Raw genomic sequence first — 22,605 nt, forward strand, 5'->3', positions numbered from 1 at the left:
AGCATTTATTCTGCTACTGATACGTGGCATAGAATTCATTGAATGCAACAAAGACATCTAAAAAGCCACAGTCCATATCTAATGCAAATCACCACAGTCAATGAAGAGAGATATGAAACCTCAGAAAAAATTAACATTACCTTAATATAAGTGTCCTGGATAAGAGACTTGAGCCATTTTGGAGGTCACAGTTTTGTCCTATGAGAGGATACACTGGGCAGCTTAGGCCATTAACTCCTAGAATGTTCAACTTCACCAAGATCTCAATCAGTATCTACTTTAACTTGAATCTACTTGAAGGCCACAGTCTCAGAAGTACGTTTCCTATAAATTTACTGCAAATCTGTAGGAAAAGGCTGTACATCTCTTTATATGAGTCAACATAAACTATTTCATATATAACAATAATACACAGGGGATGACTTAGCAACAAATGGTCCAGGCTGCCTTGTATCCAACTGGAAGAAAAAAGCCATAAAGTTAAGTTCCAGCAATATCTAAAAATGAATTAAATATTCTGGAATGAAGTTGGAAAAAAAAACCCCCAAAGAACAGTATGGCAGTATTTCATGTTCTGTTTTCTAATTGTCATGTTTTCACCTTGGTGTCTGTTTGAAACCTAACACAAAAAATGAACTTACTGCTATGATGCCCACAGCTGGAGAAATGCAGAAGGCCTTGATCAGAGTTCTTGTCCCTGTCCACTTTGCACTGCAGCAGCAATAGGGCTCAAGTACAAAAGGCCCTTTGCAGGAAGCTGAGATCTCTCCAGCTCTCAGCTTCTCTGCAGTGCTGATCTGCACTATTGGTCCACACCTGGCCATTCCACCACCATGCTCTATGCCAGATCTGTGCAAAAACATTCACCCCCATGTGCTATGGACTCTGAGTCAAGAAATAATTCTGACATGGATTAAAGGTATATTTTCCATGGGTTTTCCATGGCCCAAGATACCAAACTGACCTTCCTTTACTACGGGCACTCATTCTACTCCTTCTGTCTCTAGCATAAAGCTCCCATTGGCAATGCAAGACAAATGTTTTCTGTAAATCATTTCTCAATGAAATCTCATTATTAACGCAGACAACTAAAAGGGAGAAACCTATGGCATTTGGCAGTAAGAACTGTTAATGAAAATGTTATTAGAGAAGTCAATTTACTTCTCTAACGTCTTCTACAAGCCAGCAAAAAACTCCTCTGAATTTTTTTTTTCTGCTCTCTACAACTCTACACCTTTAGAGAAAATTCTCTTACATTAATCTTTCTTGGCACCAAGTTGCAGCTATACCTGCAGACTGATGACATTCGAGAGGAGGGTCTCTCTTCAAATGCTATAGAAATGTGACAGAAATCTATGAGGATGCATAGGACTAAGTTGCAAGACTAAGGAAGGGAAGACTCCAGTGACTGGCTGTAGGTTAGGCAATTTCTAGCAGTAGTAATCTGGAAGTAATGTAGTCCTTGCTTTGCTGTGTATTCAGTAGAACTGCTCTCTGCCTTACATCCTGAAAGTTCTTCATGCTTGTAGCTCCAACTGCTCACCAGAGCATCATTTTGATCACATCTATGTTGTGGAATTTCACTTAGCTGACTGGGAAAATTGAATAATTTTGATAAAAATATTCCCTGCTCATTCAAGCTATTGATTCCTCAGCATAATGCACTACATAACCTGGAAGCAACCCTCTGATAAACTGATTCAAATTGATAATGAATATCAATTTTCTCCCAGTTCCTTGGGGACTTCCCATTGCCACATCTGACTGATAAGAGGTTTCATTTGGAATGAGCAACTACTGAGATCAGTGAGAGGTCACTTCTGGTCTGAGTGTACTTGTGCTCATCACGGCTCAGGTTCATAGGGGAGCGAGGTGCCTTTCTCCTGAATCTTGAGGTCTTTCAGAGTCAGTATTGTATGCATGTGTTAATATTAAGCCAAAGCACTTTATGGAGAGCAGTATCTTTTATTAAAGTAGCTACAGCATTTAGAAAAATACTCAAGCTCTTAGGCACATATAATATGTCAAAAGCATGTGTGCCAACCTGCCCTTCCTTTTTCCTAACAATATTATTGGTCTATTAAAAAATAATACTACCTTACTCACAAACAGATCTTCTTATATATGGCAGCCTGAAGTCCATCACTTTAGGATCACAGCATGACTGAGGTTAGCAGTGACCACTGGGTCTATCTGTTCCACCCCAGGCTCCAGCAGGGACACCCAGAGCAGGGTGCCCAGGGCCACATCTGAGTGGCTTCTGAAAATCCCCAAGGAGACTCTACAGCCCCTGGGCAGCCTGTGCCAGTGCTCTGTTACCCACACAGTGAAGTGCTTCCTGACAGTCAGACAATAGCTTCTGTTTAAGTATATTGTTTAAAGTGTGTTCATTGGTCCTCATTTGTGCTTGGTACACACTGCCTAGTTTTTTTCAGTACATTCCTTCACCTGTCAGCTTAGAAACTGGTTCATTATTTTACACTGCAGCATAACAACCCACTGGTGGCAAATAGGAAAATCATGAGTCTATTTCTTGTCTGCATAGTGTGGCAATGAAAAAAAAAAAAAATTCTGCAAAGAAGTCAAGTTACAGAGAAACTTCCACATAAGACTGCTCCCCTTTCTCTGTTACTGTACTAGGAAACAAGAAGGCAGGAGTGCTGCAAATGATTACACCAAGCAATAGTAGACAGCCAGTCATGGGCAGAGAAGAGCAAAGCAAAGCTGTTTCTTGCTGAAGTGTTAAAAAATAAATGAAAGTCCAACAGACAGATAAAATGTAACCAGTATTTGCTCTTTTTGCCTTGGAAACTTGCACGTCAGTTTGGCAGCTGGCACTGAGAGACGCCAGTGGCACAACCTGACTACTGTGGGATGCCCATAGGACAGCCAGCAATGCCGTGCTGTAGCTCATATTGATTTGCTGCAGATCATCCTGTAGCCAAAATGCTATTTATTGTGCAGGACACATAGAACACGATGCCTCGGTGGATATACTTCACTGTCATGCCTGATCAAAAGTGTTGCCTTGGAGCAATCTTAGCTTGAGAGAACTCCTAGCAGTTTTATAAGCAAGAAGACACCCAAGGTGACACTTGAGAGGAACAACATTAAAGTGTACTTCTCTCTCTTGTGTCTCTGGCTATTTCAGAAGCTGACAAACAAAGCCAAGCTCTGCTAGCTGATACTTGGAGAGCAGAAGGACCCCTATGCCCTTGTTCATGCTTTATCACTGCTTCCTAAGTAGGTAACTAAATAAAAATGCTGACTCTACTACAGAACATTGGATTTTTAAGTGAAGATATTCAACAAAAATATCTCCTTTAGGGATATTTAAGTCAGTAAGGTAATGAGTTCACTCTTTACCAAATTCAGGCAGAATCCAATGGCACAGGCACATCTCCTGGATGCAGGGTCTGCACCACTTCATCTCTGCACCACACTGCTACTGACCAGCCAAGAGACAGCCTTAGTGAGAGCAGAAGGAACTGCTCTCCCCCTGAATGCACTGGTGGGCCATGCAAAGAGCAGATACTCCTTTGGAAATTCTCTGGCTAGTGCTTATAGAGTTACTGCCAAGATCATGCTTTCTCACTCCTCAGTTCAGCCTGCCTACAGGACTCTCACTATGCTACCTAAAGGGATTTTCTCCTCATTACTACAGTACATAAAGAAGACAAGCGGATCAAATTCTCTTTCTGCTTTTGTCTTTTTTCTGGCCAGTTTCATTCATAAAAGTAAGGGCCATGTGTTGTTTCACAGCCCTATGTCAACTCGGCACCCAACTCCTGACAGCAGAAGCACAGATCCCAGATGTGATGCAGCAATCAGCCAAAAATGGGTTATGTGAGTTTCTTGGATAAAGTGAAAAATGCTACATCTCTCTTAGTAGCTGAGATAGGAGCTAGGAAAAAAAGCAGTTGGGATGGGACTGCCAATATGATTTATCTCCCCAGTCTGACAAGCAGTTGGAGGGCAGGATTTGCTCAGAATTCAGCAACCTTTCTCATTTGGTTTAAGAGCTGAGAAATCCCATGCAGCAACCTTCCCAGCAGCCCTTCCTCTAAAGGAGGACTGCACAGGGGAGAAAACAGGAGAGCAGCCTGCTTTGGAGAGACAAGAGCAACATTCTCACACAGCACCCATCAGAAGAAAGCAAGGCAGACAGCTTCTCCTTCCCCAACCAGGTCAGCAGGACAGCCTCAGGTCCATGCCATGCTTGAGGTCATGGCAGACACCGGAATGCTCTCTTGGTTTTCACAGTAGCCACAATTTTAATTTGCCTACGTGGATTCCAGTAAAGCCACTAAATGTATCTTTTGGTAGCAGTCAGCCCCAAAGTATACCGTAGCATCAAGGAACACAACACATTTCTCTTAATTTGCTCTACATTTTTTCATTCACATCGAAGTGTAAACTTTTCCCACTCTGGAAATTCTCTTTGTTTTACTATGTTGTGTGCCAGAGTTTCATGCCCTGAAGTCCTCTGAAGGGACAAGTACCAAAGGTACATATTATACATTACCAAACCACGTAAAATAACAGAACTACAGAACTGTAGGGGTTTGAAGGGACCTCCAGAGATCATCAAGTCCAAACCCCCTGCCAAAGCAGACTCCTTAAAGCAGGTTAAAAAAAAAAAAAAAATCCACCCTTAAAAAAAAAGGTTATTTGAGACCTACAAAAGGTTTTGCAATCCCAGATCAGTAAAATTCACTAATTTGCAGAGCTCTTTGAAAGACCCAGTATAGCTAAACAGCTAGAGATAGTTCACAAAGCTCTTCAATAAAATGATTTCTTATCAGAAAGCAGAAACTAACAGAAACAAGCATTTTGTAGGGAAAACACAGAAATATAGTCAGAACTTTTTGTCAGGAAGTATTTCTCATCTCTAGGGTGTGATTTATGACCAAAACCCAAAAGAGGCTTAGATTTGACAACAGCCCTAAACCCTGGGCTCTCACAGACCTGAACTCAGGATCCTCATGTGCTAGATAGGTGCTATAAGTCACCAAAGTATTAACTACCTACCAAAGTCAGCATCTCACTTCCACTTGCTGGCACCAATCCATTCTGCATAAAAAAATTAAACGCTGCAAAGGAGATCCCTGATATTTCCGTAGTCAAAGCACTTTTCTGGAGTGTGGGAGGCCGGCAAAGCTGAATCTTTTGCACCTGATGTGAGTTGATTAATGAGCTGTTGGTTATGCTCAGTGAGGATCTTTCCTCCTTTCTGCATTTTTTTCCTGATAGAAATAAAAGGAACTTGGTTTCAGCCCTGTAAGTAACAAAAAGAGTGGTAGTTTTCTTTTCAAACTAGGAAATCGTCTCTCACCCAGCTGTTACGGATGACTCAACCTTGGGAGATGGCTGTGGTTTTCTTTTGGGATACTCAGCAGCTGCCAGGTGAGCAGCAGTGCAGCACTTGCTAGGCACATCCTTAATTGTGGAGGCTTCTAAAGCAAGTCTGAGTTAAAAGACTCAGTTTGGAGTTTGGCAGCAGGGACCCGATTTTAATACAGAGTTAAGATGGTGAGAGCTGTAAGACCTGAGAAGTTGCATGGTTTATACTTTGCTTGTCTCTTTACCAGGTTCTACTGCTTCATGCTTGGAAATATTAGAATTCAGGAATTATGTAAACATTTTTTCAAAACAATCTGGAAATGAGAACAGAATTGAAACATTTCTTCCAGAGGGACCACAGAGTTTTGCAGTTTGTTTACATCTAGGTCCCATTTCAGCCCTACCTCAACACCAGGATGTAACAGTTCATTCTAGTCTAGTGCTCCTGCTTTTACCTTACCACAGATTAACTGGGGACCATCACGCAACTAGCTGTTGTTCCATGTAACCACCAATAAAACTACCTGTCTGGATCACTGCACACACACATATCAACAACAGGATGTGATTTAGGAGTCCTTGGTCTTGCCATTTTGGATATAAAACAGCAGTGAAGCAGAGTTACCATATCAAAAGCTGCTCCTGGGGTCAGGGATTGGGCAAAGTGGAGTGTGTCCAGGAGATTTCGGTTTCACCTCCACAAAATAGGTTTGTCCGAGCTCTGCTATTACAAATACAGTGTGCATACATAAGTGTATGCACACTGTGACTGAGGCAGCAGCAACTGCAGGCAGTCTAGAAGTTTTACCTTTGAGTGACCCAGAATGGCTAAAAGGGTGAGCAAGAGAAGGTGGCAACCTGTTTGATAGCAACAAAAGCTGCAGACATTTAGATATTCATACAGTCCAACTATGTTTTCCCACATTAGCAGAGCTGGAGCAGCATGTAGCATTAAACTTCTTACAGGTTTTTTCCAGAGCAGCTGAAATCTCTTTTTCCTCCAACCTAGGTGAACCTTACCTCCCAAACCCTGAGCAGACTGCCTCTTAAGTGGTCATTTCTCACCAGCTACAGGAGGGAAATGCATCACTTCTCTTGCAGTCACTCAACAGTCATAAAAGCATATCAAGCCTGGGTGTACATTGTCACACTCATCCCTTTACCCTTGCACTCATATTTCCTCAAATAGTCGCAGAGAAAAAAGAAAAAAAAAAGAAACAACAACAAAAAAAGTAACTTCATCAAAACTACATGTTTCACCTGTAGCAAGAGTACATTCCACTGAGAAAGTATCCCCTTTGCAAACTGAAAGTCAGCTAGTCAGATGCATAGTTCCTCAGAACAGAATAAAAATGAGTTAGTCTCCTGCAAGCAAACATGTACTTGGGTGTCTGGGGATCTCTTGAAAATCTCCACCTTGTCTTAGCACTGGAATAGGTACAGAGCTGGGGAAAAAAAAAAAAAAACAACACGATGAAAGTAGAAAGTAATCTATCTTTTCCACTAAGTCTCCACGTTCATCTGCCCCAAGGAAGAGCAGATCACTGCCCTACCATTTCTCCAGCAATTATTTATTTTCCTTCTCTTGAAGATTTCAGATGGCTGAAATCCCACCATCCCTCTGAAAAGCCAGTAATGGTTGTTCTTTCCCTTTCAACCCTCCAAAATAACAGTTTTAGACCAGCTCTTGTAAACGTGAAATACCAGATTTCTTCCAAAAACATGAACATGCACTAACTATCCAGATTTGGGCAGAAATCCACTGGGTTGTAACAGTGCTGTCTGTGTTCCAGGTATGCTGGCTGGCAGCTGATGTGTACTGACTGTAAACATGAAATAGTACAACCACATTTACCTGTACATACCACTTGTGTTGTGGCTATCATCACATATGGCCCCCACATCCCATTTGACGAGGCAGGTAAAGATTTTGCTTAAGAGAAGAATATTGAGCACCTATAGTTTTTCCTGCATGACAGACTACGTGTGTTTGTGCATATGTGTATGATGGACAGCACTGAATGTTTTTAACACTAAACTGCTGCATCCAGAGATTGGTAAATTAAATAATCATTCATTAGTTACCATAGTGATGCATGTGCAGTCACAGTGAACAAAGGAGTGAGGCGGGGGGGAGAAAACAGGAACAAATGCTGACAGGAGCAGGGCCCAGCATTGATTTCTGCTAATACATTTTTATTTATTAAAATCCCCTGGCTGTTCCATATTCATTAATGCTTCACCTGCCTGAAAAGGGAACACGCAGATATCTTGATACAGCCATAAAGAGCTGGAGTAAATTGGTAATAGTTCTATTGACTTTGGCAGAGAGGAGCTGGCTCTCGGCAGCTGGGGATCTGGCAAGAAGCACGTCCAATTCTCCTCAGCTTCTGCAGCAACCGAGTGCTGCCACAGCCTCTGCTACTTCACAACTCCTTGCAGCAGCACTCTCCAGTAAACACAACCAGGCAGGGAGAAACTGCCTTTCCCAAAGCCAGTTGGTGGCTTTAGCCATCTCACTGTCATTAATTTCAGTAGCAGCTACATAGCTCAGCCTTCTAGTCAGCCTTCAGGTCCTTATCAGTAATCCCTTGGCCGCTGACAGGAGAAACAGCATGGGGTTAAGTGCCCCTGCCCACGGGTAGCACTGCGCCCACCTGCCATGATCCCTGTGGCATCCAGGCATGTCCTGCCCTGGGGAGCAACAGAGAGGACAGGCCTGCCCACCTCAGGGGGTAAATGCACTTACAGTCAAATGCCTGATGATAATGGCAAGTGACTGACATGCTAAAAGGCCTATTAAAAGTTCTTCTTCATTTCTTTCTGCACAGACATTTAGATAGAAGAGTATTAACATACTAAACACACGGGTAAGCCAGCTGGGAACCACTGCCCTGACTCTGTGTTTCATGCACAGCTGTTTGTAGCTGTACATGATTTTGAGGAGGGTCTGTCTACACAGATTTAAGATGAAGCAGCTAGAGGACAGAGTCTTCCTCAAACCAGAGCAAACTGGGAGCAAGATTAATCGCTGATGTGAAGTGGAACTGCAGCCCTGCCTTAACATGTGTCCTAATTATACATCATTGAGCATTTTGTTTTCCTCAGCTCATTAAGTGGGATCCAGCTCTGTTCCTCTGCCACACACCCCCTTGCTTGTGGCAGCAGGCAAAAATCTGGCCTTCAGTCCTGCCCAGGAAACAAGCAGCAAAGAGCAGTTTGCACCAAAACAGATCAGAGCAAATCTTTGCCAAGCCCCAATTATGTTACTCTTTGGGCTTCTGACACTTGGCCAAAACCAGCGTAAATCTCTAGAGAGGTGGGATCATAGACAGCTTCTGGCTAACTATTCTCAATTAAGTCTGTGCACAATGGGTGGCCTATTTTGACTCTTTCAGGAATTCACATATATCTCCCATACACTGTAAACACTAAGCAGGTGCTCCTAGAAAACACATTAACATCTTAGAGACAGAGGAGAAGAAAGGAAACTGAGCTCAGATGCCCATCTGCACTTCATCCTCACAGCATCAGAATGTTTCTGACCAAAATTACCGTCAGTGATCATCGCAGGAGTTGTGGCCAGCCATCAGGGCCATCTGTATGAAGCTGGGTGTCCTCATTTGGCACAGTCAGGATACTCATGGAAAAGTCAAGTATTCCCAAGCAACTAGCAAGCAGAGAGCCAGGTGGAGAGCCCTTCTCCCAGCTCTACATCTATGCTACAGAAGGAAAAGGCTGCACAGGCATAAAGGAGGTCCCAAAACATGCAGTGGATACCAGTGACTTCACCATATCCACCAGACACCTGCCCGCATGCCCAAAGCTGGAGGTGCAGTACATGGTTTTGCTGCATGCGGGGAGTTCATGAGTATTGCTAAGGTTAACACAACAGAGAAAGAGCATTTACAGTCAAATGCATTACAGTAACTGCTCCAGCAAACAACACAAGCAACATTTTGCAAATGGGCCTCCATCCTGTGTGCTTTCACTGTTGCCATCACCTACTTTTTCCAGTGGGTTGAGTTGCTCACTCTCTCTGGCCCTTGAGGGACATGATGCTTTCCAGCCAGACTCTGCCTATAGCTGCTGGTCACACACAGGATAAACATGGTTGCTGTAGTTTACTGGGTGCCTTCAGGTCTTCATAGTTTTGTAGCACTCAGAGGAGAGGTGATGCACTCTCAGCACAGCATACTACCTTGCTTTAGATTTCCCAGCCATGGGACTGAGCGCAGATGAATATCAGTTGTTTGGCAGCAAGAGCCCAACGTGGTTTTCCTTTCTTAGCACCACCAGCCCAGGAGGCAGAGCGTACACTGTGATGGAATCAAAGGAGTCACCTCCATATCCCAAACCCAAGGGGGTCTTTGGATTTCCCCACTTGTTAATCCTGTTTCAGGTTCTCCTCCATAATGGATGTGATTTTTTAAACTTTTTGGGTGGTGAAAGCTTTTGACAAGATTATTTGTTGCAGAAAGCTCAGCTGTGAGCATGGCTTTCATATATATGTTAACCAGCCTCAATAGAAGAGCCTGGGTGACACAAGAGTAATACAGCTAAATCTTAGTGAAGTATCAGGTTCCTGTGCTATACATCAGGAGATGATGGAGCCTGGGACTGCCAGCTGAGCAGCCATGGTTTCAAGACAGTTCTGCTGGCATAGTGGCACTAGGAAGGCATGCAACAAAGAGAAGCCTTTACACCCAGACAAGTGTTTACTCACAATTTAGTGCAAGAGGGAAAATTAGGGACAGCTGGAAGTGCTAAGGAATATCACACTTCTGCTGCAGATAGCCAGACTTGCCCACAAGCAAAATTCACGCAGTGACATTTGCTTTTCCCTCTGATGATGTGCCCCCACAAAAAAAAAAAATCTCTGCCTGGTGTAGAACTGCCTTAGAGATTCATGCCTGCAATCTCCTTAGGAGCTCTTTGAAAATCTGACTTGAAGAGTCCCCGTTTCCACTAAGATAACAGTTGCCTTTTTTACAAAAGTTGTCTTATTGTAAGTTGTCTTATTTATCATCACAGATTCAGCATATGTCCACATTTGTAATCTCTAAAGAGAGCTTGCAGAATAAATGCAAGCATTTCACTTTGTAATTCTTTTTTTCAATTTAATACTTTCAATGGAGACTTAAAAAGTATCATCTACTATAACGCAGAATCATGAGATAAACAGAATAGAATAATACAAATTCAAATGTTTCTGAGGTTAACTTAGAGCCACTTAGTGGATTTCTATTTCTGGGCTTCAATTAGAGAAACATAATTTGTAAAAAGCTGAACAGGTAATCAAGTTGCAATCAGAAAATCTTCTCTAAAAAAAAGAGATACAGAGAGAAAAGATTTAAGCAATGAGCTACAGATATGGGAATAAAAGTAAATTCACTTCTTCAGCCCCATGGGATAATCTAGATGTAATCAATGCAGGGGAAAATTTAATTAAAAGGGAGAGCAATGAGATGGGGACAAAATTCAGGTATATAGGAAATCTTTGAGAAATACTCCTGTGAGAACACAGTGAGATCATTGTTATTCTGCTCATACAGTTGAGTCATATCAGTAAGTAATCTACACACATGCATCACCCTGCTTACAGAAAAGAGAAGGTAAGGCTCATTTGCTCTCCCTACTCAAGTAACTCCCATCTGAGAGGGGTTAAAGGACCATAACAACTTCATAGCATGTCAAATATTTTGGTGCCCATCCGCAGAAAAGTAACTGGTTTGTCAGTTCTGCTTTATCTAAATTGCAGCTCCTCACTGGCCTGCCATGTAATTTTGGTTGAAAATGACCTAGAAATTAAGCATAATAATAATTACAAAAGGGAGGGAGAAAGATAAGGGAGAGTGAATGTTTTCTTTAAGTAAAAACCAGCATTAAGCTCCCTGAGAAAGAAAACCTATTCAGTAAGGCACATAATTCATTATTAAACGCAGTTTTGTAACTCATAAGAAACAGTAAGGTAACGTACATCACAAATAGAAAATTATGTAAAACTGCACAAACCATCATATATTTGCTATGGAAGGAAATATTTACTATGGAGGAAAAGAAATGAAACAATGAAAATGGAAAAGAGCACGATGTGGCTCAGAAAGTGTTACGATTGATTTGAAAAGCGTGCAAAAAAAAATCAAGCATTATATGCTGAGAGATAAATTACTGAAATTCTTCACTGCCTGCCGCATTACATACTGCATTTCCCTTGGCAGACTTCTTCTGCTGGGTGCTGCGGAGTGCAATGGACCAGACCTCAGCCAGCAGCAGGTGCAGCCATGCTGTGACCCAGCCGAGGTGGCAGCACTGCCCAGGGGGATGCTCCGAGCGGGCCGAGTGATAGCAGAAATAGCTCAACAACAGCTAGCTGAAACCTCAAGCACCTGGCAGGTTGCTCAGGCACTTCTAGAGATCTGGAAATGGCACCGCAGTGGCCATGCTTCAAGCTCAGGCAAAGGTCAAACAAAAAAACCTGAGCCTTTCACAGCTCCACCAGAGAAGAATTTTGTCAGGACAGTAAATACGTACTTCCTCTCTCACACAAGTGAATGTGCAGGATGATTTCTGGGAGGCCAATCAATTCTACCAACCCCGGGACGCCACTCAGCACGTGCTACCAAGGTCTCTTTCATCACAGAAGCAAGTACAGCCAACGGTCCCAACCCGCTCCATAGGGGACTTCTGTGGTCACTGCCCCAAATATAAGCAGGTCTGATTCATCACTGTCACTCTTACAGACTACTTACACCTCAGCACATGAATTACCTGCTCCTTCATTCCTCCTCTGTCAATGTATCTCTGCCTTCAGCAAGGCATCCAGGCCCTGCTGCAGCCTGTGGCTGTGGGAGGAGGAATCTGGGGCTAAAAACTAGCTCTGTCCACACCAGACCTATTTTCCAGATAAATAAAGGGTTGTCAGAAGAAAAGCTGCCAAGATTTTCAGATAACCTAAAAGAAAACAATAAACCCAACCCTGATTTCAGAGCAGCTTTATGGCTATACACTTGTAACTCCTGCACGTTTACTGGAGCTCTGCACCTTCACCCTTAAAACTGTGGTGTGCCCTCGCTGTGATGGGATGGGAGCCTGGAGATGGGCTGTGGGGAAACTTGGAGGCTAGGTACAGAGAAAAATGTTGGAAGCAAAAGCAGAAAAGGAAAAATAAATCTCCCTAAGCTCTCAGTAAATTTAATGCTGTCCCTGTAACACAAGGAGGTAAAATATTTCAGCAGAGATGTAGTCATCTAAGCTGACAGTGTTCCTTTAAAGTTCTTCATTATGATGGCAGCAAGAGTCTCCTGTTTGTATTTATTTTCCTGGCAAAGATTCTCAACTTTCAAAAGGAAAATGAGAGAATTTGCACAAAAGAGATGAAAAGGTCTCTTACTGATAGATGCAAGGAAGACATTGTTCTGACCTGTTTAAATGGCCTTTATAAAATGTTCATCGCTTATCAACTGACACATTAATTATGAATAGGGGAAGCATCTAGGCAGCAAACAGCACCGTGCTCAGTTTGACTGAGAGTGGGGAAATGCGCTGCCTTGTATCACCAATTGCAGAACGTGTCTGGCCCACAGGATGCTGTCCCAAATGCAAAATCATTTTCAAAGGGAAAAATTCCACATGAAGGGATGACATTGGTATGAGACCTCTTCCACTCTCAATCTTGCTTTCTCTGAGTAAATAGGTATGCCAAAGGGCTTTTACCTCCACTGAAATTGTGTATCACACTAACATGCTTTTTAAAATTTGTATTCTAATCTTTAGGAAAATAAAAGTGAAAAACAGGTTAAAAGCAGCCATAAAGACATGAACAGCAAACCCCTTAACAACCAGCAAGGATTCTAATACAAAGCAGAATAAATACATACATCATGCAAAAGTAGACAGCACTTGCTGGAAGCCAGCAGGCTGCTAGCTGGAATTGTGGATTTGCTAGAAGAGCTGCACTCAGGTTTTATATAAAACCAGATTGTAGTTCAGTGTATCAGGGGTTAAACTGTGTGTTACAGAGACCTCCTAGGATTTTAGGTCTAAATAGGAAAAAATCATGACACCAGCTATTTGCAAGAAATTTTGTCATCAAAGAGCATGGCAAAGAGTTCAGTTCAATAAAAGTCGACGTGTATCTGGAGTGTGTGCTGGATGCACAACACATTTTGCCCAAACTAAGATGCATTTTGAAAGGTCACTCTAAGAAAACATTGGGATGGTGTTTTTTCCAGCCTAAAAATTCCTCCCACTGATTTTCTTCCCTTGAAAGAACTCACATGCCTACCACATTTCAAAAGAAACCATCCATCTAGGAAAAGCTCTTGTTTTTCTGCTGTTGCTTTTTCCCCGGATCTCAGTAGGGGTGCAGCTACACACTTGAAATGTGTATACAGGAGGCCAGCACATTGCTCACCCAGTGCATAGTCAAAACCCCTGCAGGCAGGCAGGTCTTGCTTCTAACAGAGCAACTGCAGAATAAGAGATTTAGAAGTGCTAAACAAAGTCCTGCTGAAGAAAAGGAAGACTTTTTCAGACACTGTAAGAAAGCAATCTGTAAGCAGGTGTATAATTACTCACCACGGTTCCCACATGAACCCTACCTCACCCCAAAATCTTATTGTTTATTTTTCCTTTCTCTCTTCTCTTCTTCTTCTTCTGCACAAACTGTGCTCTTGGCCCTCTAAGTATATACAAGATCAACTCCTGACCTACTTTTCTACTGTTACTCCTGTAGCTCTCATCAACAAACTTGGCAGAAACAAAAGGCCTACAAGCAAAGCAGCAAAGTCCTCCTAAGAGCTGTGTTAGTGAGCAAACCTTCCCCAGCCTCACCCCGTCCCTGGTGCAGTTTCTCATTGAGAGGAAGGAGCCTGAACTTCCTCATGGAGTAGACTGCAGAAACAAGCTCTTCAATTTAACCACCTGTGCAGACTCTAGGAGCAAGCAAGGACATTCTGAACTTCTAGGGAAGAAAAAAAACTCACTACTTAAGTCCTACTTAAAGTCTAACCTACATAAAATTGCCAAGGAGCGATTTACAGCTTTGAGCAGAAACTTCTGATTTGCTGTACCATTATTGGAAGATAATAGCATGACAAAATATAACAGTAATTGCAAAGACTCAAATGTATAGGTTGCTCCAAAAGTAATGATTCCTGTTTATTTCTATGCAAGCTACAACAGATACAAAGTGCACAATAACACCACTGGATAGAGAAAATTCTTAGCTACAAAACACTATTTTTCAACATAGTCAGCATCATCAGCTGTATATTTTCACCTGTGATGAACAAGGGCCTTCATGTCACATTCATGAAAATCTGAATTATGAAGGTGATCCACTGTCACCGTCACCACGGCTGAAACGCACCACCCACTGCCTCACTGCCTCACTGCACCCACATCCACTGCTTGGTCTCCATCAATGTTCAGCAAGTGTCAGTGAATGTTGATGGGTGCCATTTTTTCTCCATGGAGGATTTCAATTCCACACCTTTGCTTCATACACATTTCCATGTCAGGTGCCGTTGTGTCAGACTGCCCCTCTGTTGGCATCTGTCACATGGCAACAACATGTAATGGAATGTTGGTGGGGGAGATTCAACCTCTACTGCCATAGCATGAACATCATAAAATAAGAGGCATTACTTTCAGAGCAGCCCTTGTACATTCAAGGATAAGGAGAAAGAACAGCATGGTTAATTTGAATATTGCATTTGTCCAAAGATGGCAACAGAGAAAGTGTCAGCAAAAATGAATAGCTTTGCTTTTCCTTCTGAGCATTTACTTTCAGCATCTGGCAAATCTTTGTTGCTTTTCACTCTTTCATCTCCCAGCTGTTCTCCATCCCTGCAGGACAGCCCATCCAGCTGGAGCCCATGCACATGCACAGCTTCCCCAGAGCTCCAACATGGCTGTGCACCAGCAGAGAGGCACCCCATATGCCAGCAAGCAGGATTTGGGGTGTGATTAATGCTTCATCCTTGCTGCAAAGGCCCGTTAGAAAGCCTAACCAACCTCTACCATTCCCAATTAATAAAGGGCAAAAACCCTAGGAAACTAAGGAATTTTAACAAGTTGATTCAGTACATGCTTTTTCTTTCTTTTTTTTTTTTTACAGGGTGTTATACCAGAAATGGAAATTTTCTGCAACTTAAAAAGCAGCTAGACATGGAGCATAACCAAGAACACTGCTAACACAGGGGAAGTTTCAGTTGCAGATCTGGAGCATTTCATTATCTCTAGCCTTCATACATGCCATTATAGCATCAGGGCTTCAGAAGCTGCAACCACTGGCATGATATAAAGGAAAGTTTTCAGTTGTCTGGGCAAAACTGGTGTTTGCAACTTCCCCAATATTCTTGCTGGGCTACGACTCTGCACTGTTCAAGAGAAGCCTTTTATTCAGGGCAGTACAGCACAGTTTATTTTCTTCAAGCAAACAAAGAATATGTGAAAGTGGCCAGAATTACTGCTGTAGAAACTAAAGTACATTTTTATCCTAAGTAGGAGTAGACTCATCAACACCACTAGCTGCACTTGGTTCCCAAATTATACTAATATGCATGTCAGCCCTGATCCAAAGGGAGTACCTCTCCACGGTGCAAATTTTTCCATTCGAAGAGTCTAGTGTGATAATGTAGCTTTGTCACTTGAGAATGCTGGCAACATCCATTTATTTGCAGCTTCTTTCAAGTATACCAGCAGAGGAACCAATTAATTTTGTTTGTGAGGGCAGAATGCCACCTCTCGCCTACTGATGACTTCAGACCAGCAGCTCCTCTGGGCCCCCAGATACCAGCAATGGAGTCATACCACAATGTGACCCAGAGCAGTAGTGACCAAAGGCCGTGACCAGCATGCTTTCTCTCAGATGGCTTTGAGTATCTGCAAACTCTGTGCTCTCCCATTCTGAAAAGCACACACAGGCACTGCTGAGCTGACAGCCTCGCTTATTCCAGATAATAGTGTCTCCTTCTTGCCTGTGAGATTTCCAAGCAGTTTCCAGCAAACCTCACCACAGCTATGCAAATAGCCTGCCACCAATTATACTAATGATATATTCTCCAGCTTGCAGATCAGATAAGATCACAGCACACTGTTTAAAGATCTGCCTTTTACACATCTAGAGACTGTGCCAAGCAGCAGTACATTATAGAGCACAGCCTTTGTTTGTACAACAAGAAATAACCCTCTACTGGAGTATTTCTTGTTGTGTACATGGGACATTATAGAATTAGACCAGTATCGTTGAACAATTAAGATTATTTTTCCCAGGGCTGACAATTTTCTTGAATAACATTCCTTTTCCCTACCCCCTCAGTCTTTTCTCATAGAGTATTTTACTTCATGCTGGGGCAGTTTTGGGTGTAAATATGGCCACTGAGAGCTCCTTGCTGACACCTCAGTGCCCCCCTAGGTTAAGGCACCCATCAGCTGTTTGCTCTTGTTTGCACGCTTAGGATTGAGTCAATCACCAGATTTGGAATAGGAAAAAATTATGTTTCAGACCAGTTCATCAGAGGCTGATGCTTTTCGTGTCTCCCTCTGCAGCACTACACGTGGTCTGGAAGTGACTGCAAACATCATTTAGCAAATCTGCTAGTAAGAAGGACTTCAAAATGCCCTCAAGCTCTCATTACACCTCCCATGGCATAACGGTTGTAGCACTTAGTCTTTTAGCACAGACTGTTGTGAGAAGCACGGAAATGTCCATGCAGCATCCTGGGGTGAGATGAGCTACAGTGCACAGGTGTGTAGCGTGCCTTTCTGCAGCTCCAGAGGCACTGCCTCCAGGATCTAGGCGCCGTCCTTTGGCCCCATATGTGGCTGATCCCCTGCTCCAGAATGACTGCCAGGGAGGGAGCTCTGGTGGCTCTGTGGATGCAAATTAACACTACAAGAACATGATATGTAGAGCTATTGTATCTAGGTTCATTTACAGTGTGAGAGGTGAAAGAAAGTCTTTTGGGGGTGGGGGTGTAGTTTATCTCTGTGTTCAGTTTCCAGATGGTCAGATGAGTTCCACCTGCAATACCATATCAAGCTCAAGTCCTCAACTCCAGTGGCTACATAAGCAATGTGCTGGACTTTGCTTTGCTTCTCTTCTCGAGAAGACTCTTAACATTAGCATAAGAAAAATCAAACAACTGTTCCTCCGCCAACATATTCAAACAAAGACTGAAGTGTAGAGATCAAGAACAATGCTCTCAATTTTAGACATTCAACAAGCCTTGGTTTCCTATACAGTCATCAGACAAAAAGAGGCTGTCCCACACAGCCAGCTATTGCCATACCTCTCCAAGTTGCGGTGCTGCATTCCAGGTGCACACAGAAGAATGAACCTTTTTTTGCCAGCCCACAAAAGCTCAGGTGAGTTTTCAGAAAGTATTTAACCCCCTGCCTGTTCGCAATGGTATAGATAGCTTTCAGTAAAAGTGAGAAAGTATTGGGGGGAAGGAATCCTCCTCAGAGAATTTCCAGTGTTAAAGCCTTCACGAAAGATGTCATTATAAAGAAATGAATGAATGCATTTGTCAGCCTCTGGGAGGTTTCAGAGAGGCTTCTATTTTTATCTTTTTTATCCCTTGGAGGAGCTGAGAACTAATATTTGCAATGCCTGACTGAGGATATTAATGTTTTCAAAAAGCTGCCATTCCTTCCAGGGAAGGAAATAGAGTAACCTGTTTGGATTTTTTCACTTGTTTGTCTCTTGAAATCAAATTTCTACAACTGTATTTCCAGTAAGATGTGCCTGCAGGACCATCCCAACCTTCCATTCCCCTCTACTTATCTGTTATTGAATCTTAACAAATCTGAATGATGTGTGAGCAGCTAATACACGTCCCAAATACAAATCCTTTCTTTTCCCATTCTTTCTGCAATGCTATGCTACATGCTATTGTTTAGCCTGGATTTACAGACAGCGCAGAGAGACCACAGGCTTACGTAAAATCAGGATATGTGTTTACTGAAGATAAAATGCTGAGACAGAAAAAAAAAAAGAAAAAAGAAAATAACAATGAAGAAGATGTTTTCAGAACAGACTAATATAAAGTCTGTTATATCAGTACCAAACTCTCCGAGCATAATGATCTGCTTGGAGCAGAAACATTTCTATTTGTAGTTAGCAAAGCGATAAGTCATTAATCCAGTTACTGGTATTTTCAGCCTCGTACAAGCAAATCTGAGAAGGCTTCTTGAAAAACCATCACCCGCTCCTGCAAGTCCAGATGAGACTTCTCAAGAGACAGTAGATGTTGCATTTGATGAAGCAAATGAGGCAGTGCTGAGCACACAGAGGCTAGGTCTGTTGTCAGAGCAGCATTTCTGGCCTCCTTGGCCCCCAACAGCAAATGATCATGAATGGAAATTGAAGCAAGAGATCCCATCAAAAGGAGATGGCGAACAGCTCACTGTATGAGGTTGCATTAAGGACCCTCCCTCGATGGAACAAAGGTTTCATATCTTTTGTCATTCCTTACATTTTGAATTTCACTCTTCACGACCAGAAGCCATTCCCAGTGTAGTCACATGATCACTGTGTTAGGACTTAATCATGAGAATAGGATGAGGTGCAGCAACTTCCAAGTGCCCTGCCACAGAAACAGGGTGAACCTGCATTTTCTAGAACTTTTTCTTCTTGATTATTTTCCTTGCAGAATTAAAATAAGCAATTTAAAAGCGAATTTGCATTAGCATATTGAGGACAGTTTATTATTTATGAGATGGAAATCAGGATCTTGGATGACTGAACTCATTAAAGACCATTTGGTGTAGTTCCCATCTATTTCCTCCACGGCACCCACACAACAAATAATTCACAGAGTAATTAATGCCATGTCTTCCCAAACAATGCATGCTTCCGACAGGAACAGTTCAAATAGGAAATGCACAAAACTGCACTGAAATAGCAATAAGCTTAAAATACACACCAGCAAAACAAGGAAATCATGTGTCAGGGCAATCACGGCTGCTGTAACAGACCTTACTGGGCCACAGACATCCCAGAATTAGCTCAGAGAAAGCCCATGGAGTTAGACAAGGGGGAATGTGGATGACCAGGCCTTGGCCCTGGCACAGATCTCACCTGCAACTGCAACAGGCAGCACTTTGTCTTTTTTGCCCACGCAGACTACACAGCACAGCAGGAGAGAAACAAGCCACTTTTCCTCCCCAGCTGTAGCCCACTGTTTGTATAGCAGTGAATTAAATACCTTCCCAGTATTGCTTCTATCTGCAAAAGGTTCCTAAATTCACAGCTATGCTCTGCAATGGAGCGTCACCCTGGGATTCCCAGCCAGGGCCAGCTGAGGAACTGGTTAGCAGGGCAGCTGTGTCAGCACAAGCTGTGCCTGGGCTAGCCCTCGAGGAGGTGGGCAGATGATTAGCTCAGACAGGCTGACACGGTTTTGGAGCCTAGAAGCACGCATGGCAATGCAGTGAGCTATGTGTATGCATCGTCCTCTCTGAGCTCCTTCCCATGTGCTGCAAAACCCGCTCCTAAAATGAGGGAAGGAGGGAGATGCGTCTCTCAGTAATGAATTGCTCCCTTCCAGCCTCTCTTCATCTCCTGCAAAGGGCTGGTAGCCCGACCACGGGGCTGTAACTCTCTGACTCAGGAGTGAGCAAAACAATCCTAATGGCCACTCAGCAGATCTGTGGAACACTGGCTAGAACTTATAAGAGGAACTCAGGCACAGAGAAATAAGATCTCCCCAAGAAAATGCACAGCAAAAGAGGAAGCTGAAAGCAGATCTCTAGATTCCCATGTTTAGCAGCCTAAAACACAGCTTATTCTTTCTCTGTAATCAGTAGTGATGTAACAGGGCAAGATTTCGCTATGTGCATACGTTTAAGCTTCACATCACAGCTACTGCCATTGTGAATACTGGTCAGCAAGTCAATGGGATCAGTAGAGCATCAGAGAGAGATACCCCTTGTTTACTAGTTAAGTGTAAGGACAGAAGCTTGAAGGGATGGAGCCAGTTGAGATCCCTGAGCCAAAGCTGTTATCCAAGAAAATGAGCTTATGTTTAGAACTGAAATCACACTGCCAAGCAAGTCAAGGACAGATGCTCATTAGAGAGCCACCTCTAACATCTTTCCACCTTACTGAGCCATGCGTTTGCCTGCACATCTCCTTGGAAGACAGGAAGGGATGCGAAGAATACAGAGGTAATTGGTTCCTCTTGTTACCACTTCTACAAGCAACTTCACACCTCCTGTTCACTAAGTGGGATGGGATATTCCTATCCCCTTCCTAGCAGGCACAGGCCCTCAGGAATCATGCAGCCCTCATGCACAAACAGAGAGGGGGGTCTGGTCCAGCTCTGCAGCTCAGCTGTAACAACATTCTTGGCTCTTTTTCTTTTGCTTTCTCAGAAGAGTTCCCAAAACAGACAAATTTATATTAATTTTATCTTAAAGGGAAAAGAAAAACAGTATAGATGTTGAGAACGTGCAGTAAACAAAACAGCTGTATTGTAAATCCTTAAAAAAACCCATACTTTATAATGATAATTATGGCAGATTAAACAATGAGTGTCATCAGTGTGATGGTACAATGCACACAGTTTCCTACTCAAACTAACCGTTTCCTACTCAAATATTTACAAACGTCTCCAATTTTTTATTCTAATGAAATCTCATCTCACTTTTGAATTGGCATCAGAAACCATCCTGAGGCTCAAAAGAGCTTTCACTGTCAGAGGCTCTGTCAGATATCTAAACTGCAATTTGCCCTTAGTGTTCCCAGAAGAGTTGAGCCAGAAGAGTGCTGTAAACGTGGCTTTGTAGGAAGTGATGAGCCTGAAAAATCATTGCCTACAGTGAGAACTCTAAACCTGGAGAGAGGCTGAGGATTTACCCTCCTGTACCATTACAACACAAATTGTAAGGATCCCCACACTCTGAAGTAAAGTTTTAGTACAGATTTTTTCTGCTTCACAAATACATGCACACACAGCTGTGCAGTCATGATTAAGTGATCCTCCTCAGATGGCCAAGCACCTGGAATCTTGTCATCATTCAACACACGTGTGTGACAGGTATGGGCTGAAATCATAAAGCCAAATAAAATAAACCAGTCTCTTTGAGAACTTTCCAAGAGCTTCCCAGCTATTGGATGGGAAATAGCATAATGTAAACTATCATACATTAATTAGTGTTGAACGACAGCATGTGAACCCACAGGGCTTCGATTAATACCAAGTGAGTCTATGATGTTCATGTTTTATAACGAATAAGTGGAAGGCTCATGGTAAAGCCTTCATGTGCTAATGACACCAGTTAAGTAAATTTGTTTTGTACATTGCTGGGCATTATGCAAGAAATATTCAATGGGCTGAGTCCTAAGGTTGATTCTTCACTGTTGTTTAGTTTTAAGCAAAATGTCTATTGGCTTTAATAAGACCTTTGTTTAAATAAAGGAAATCACCTCAGGCATGACCCTTATGGATATGTCTCATTGTCATGTTCAATATAGTTGTCTAAGCTCCTGTATTTGTGACATCCTGCTTCCTCTGGGCTCTTACAGCGTCATTCTCCCTTAAGTACTTGCCAGATTTTTGGATGTTTTCTCCAACTATTTGCTTAGGCTGAGTTTGCCCAAAGCCAAGAAAGATGCTGAAGACTTCTCAGTGTAGAAAGAGAAGCTGTGTTTTGCCACAGTCCCATTAACTGTTGAAAAGATTTGGAACCAGAAGGCGAGTTGGTATGGGCTGCATTTCCAAGTTGGCTGTGAAAGCCACAGATTCACACATGCCTTAAAAGCCAACCATTTTCCCAGCCCCAGTGTAATGAGAAAACAACCTGGAGTGCCTCTCCTGCTGACTTTGCAGAAGTAACTAAGCCATGAGCTTTAACTCTCACCACTCTGGGAAAGTAAAACACGAAAGGCAGCAATGAAATCGTTAAAGGGATAGGAAACAAACTGGTGTTTGCCAAATGGAGAAGGGCCATATGACTAAGCCAATATTGTTTACTTAAACACTTCCCAAAGCCTGCTAAAGATAGTAAAGCATAAAAATAAACATGAGAGCTATCAAACTGAACTAAGAGTAGTCAACAAGCATCTTTAGGGTAGCAACATAAGGAAGGTGGTTTGGAGCTGTACATCTGATTAGGTTTTGTGCCAGCTTTTCTGGCCACTCTATATGAGGGATATTTTACGGACAGGAGAGTACACCCTGGGAACTGTGGAAAGATCCCACTATCCTCCATTTGAAGTAGATTTTGTAAAGCACCTGTCCTAATAAT

The sequence above is a fragment of the Tympanuchus pallidicinctus genome, unplaced genomic scaffold (genome assembly GCF_026119805.1).
Source record: "Tympanuchus pallidicinctus isolate F22 unplaced genomic scaffold, pur_lepc_1.0 scaffold1, whole genome shotgun sequence".
In the NCBI taxonomy this organism is placed as follows: Eukaryota; Metazoa; Chordata; class Aves; order Galliformes; family Phasianidae; genus Tympanuchus; species Tympanuchus pallidicinctus.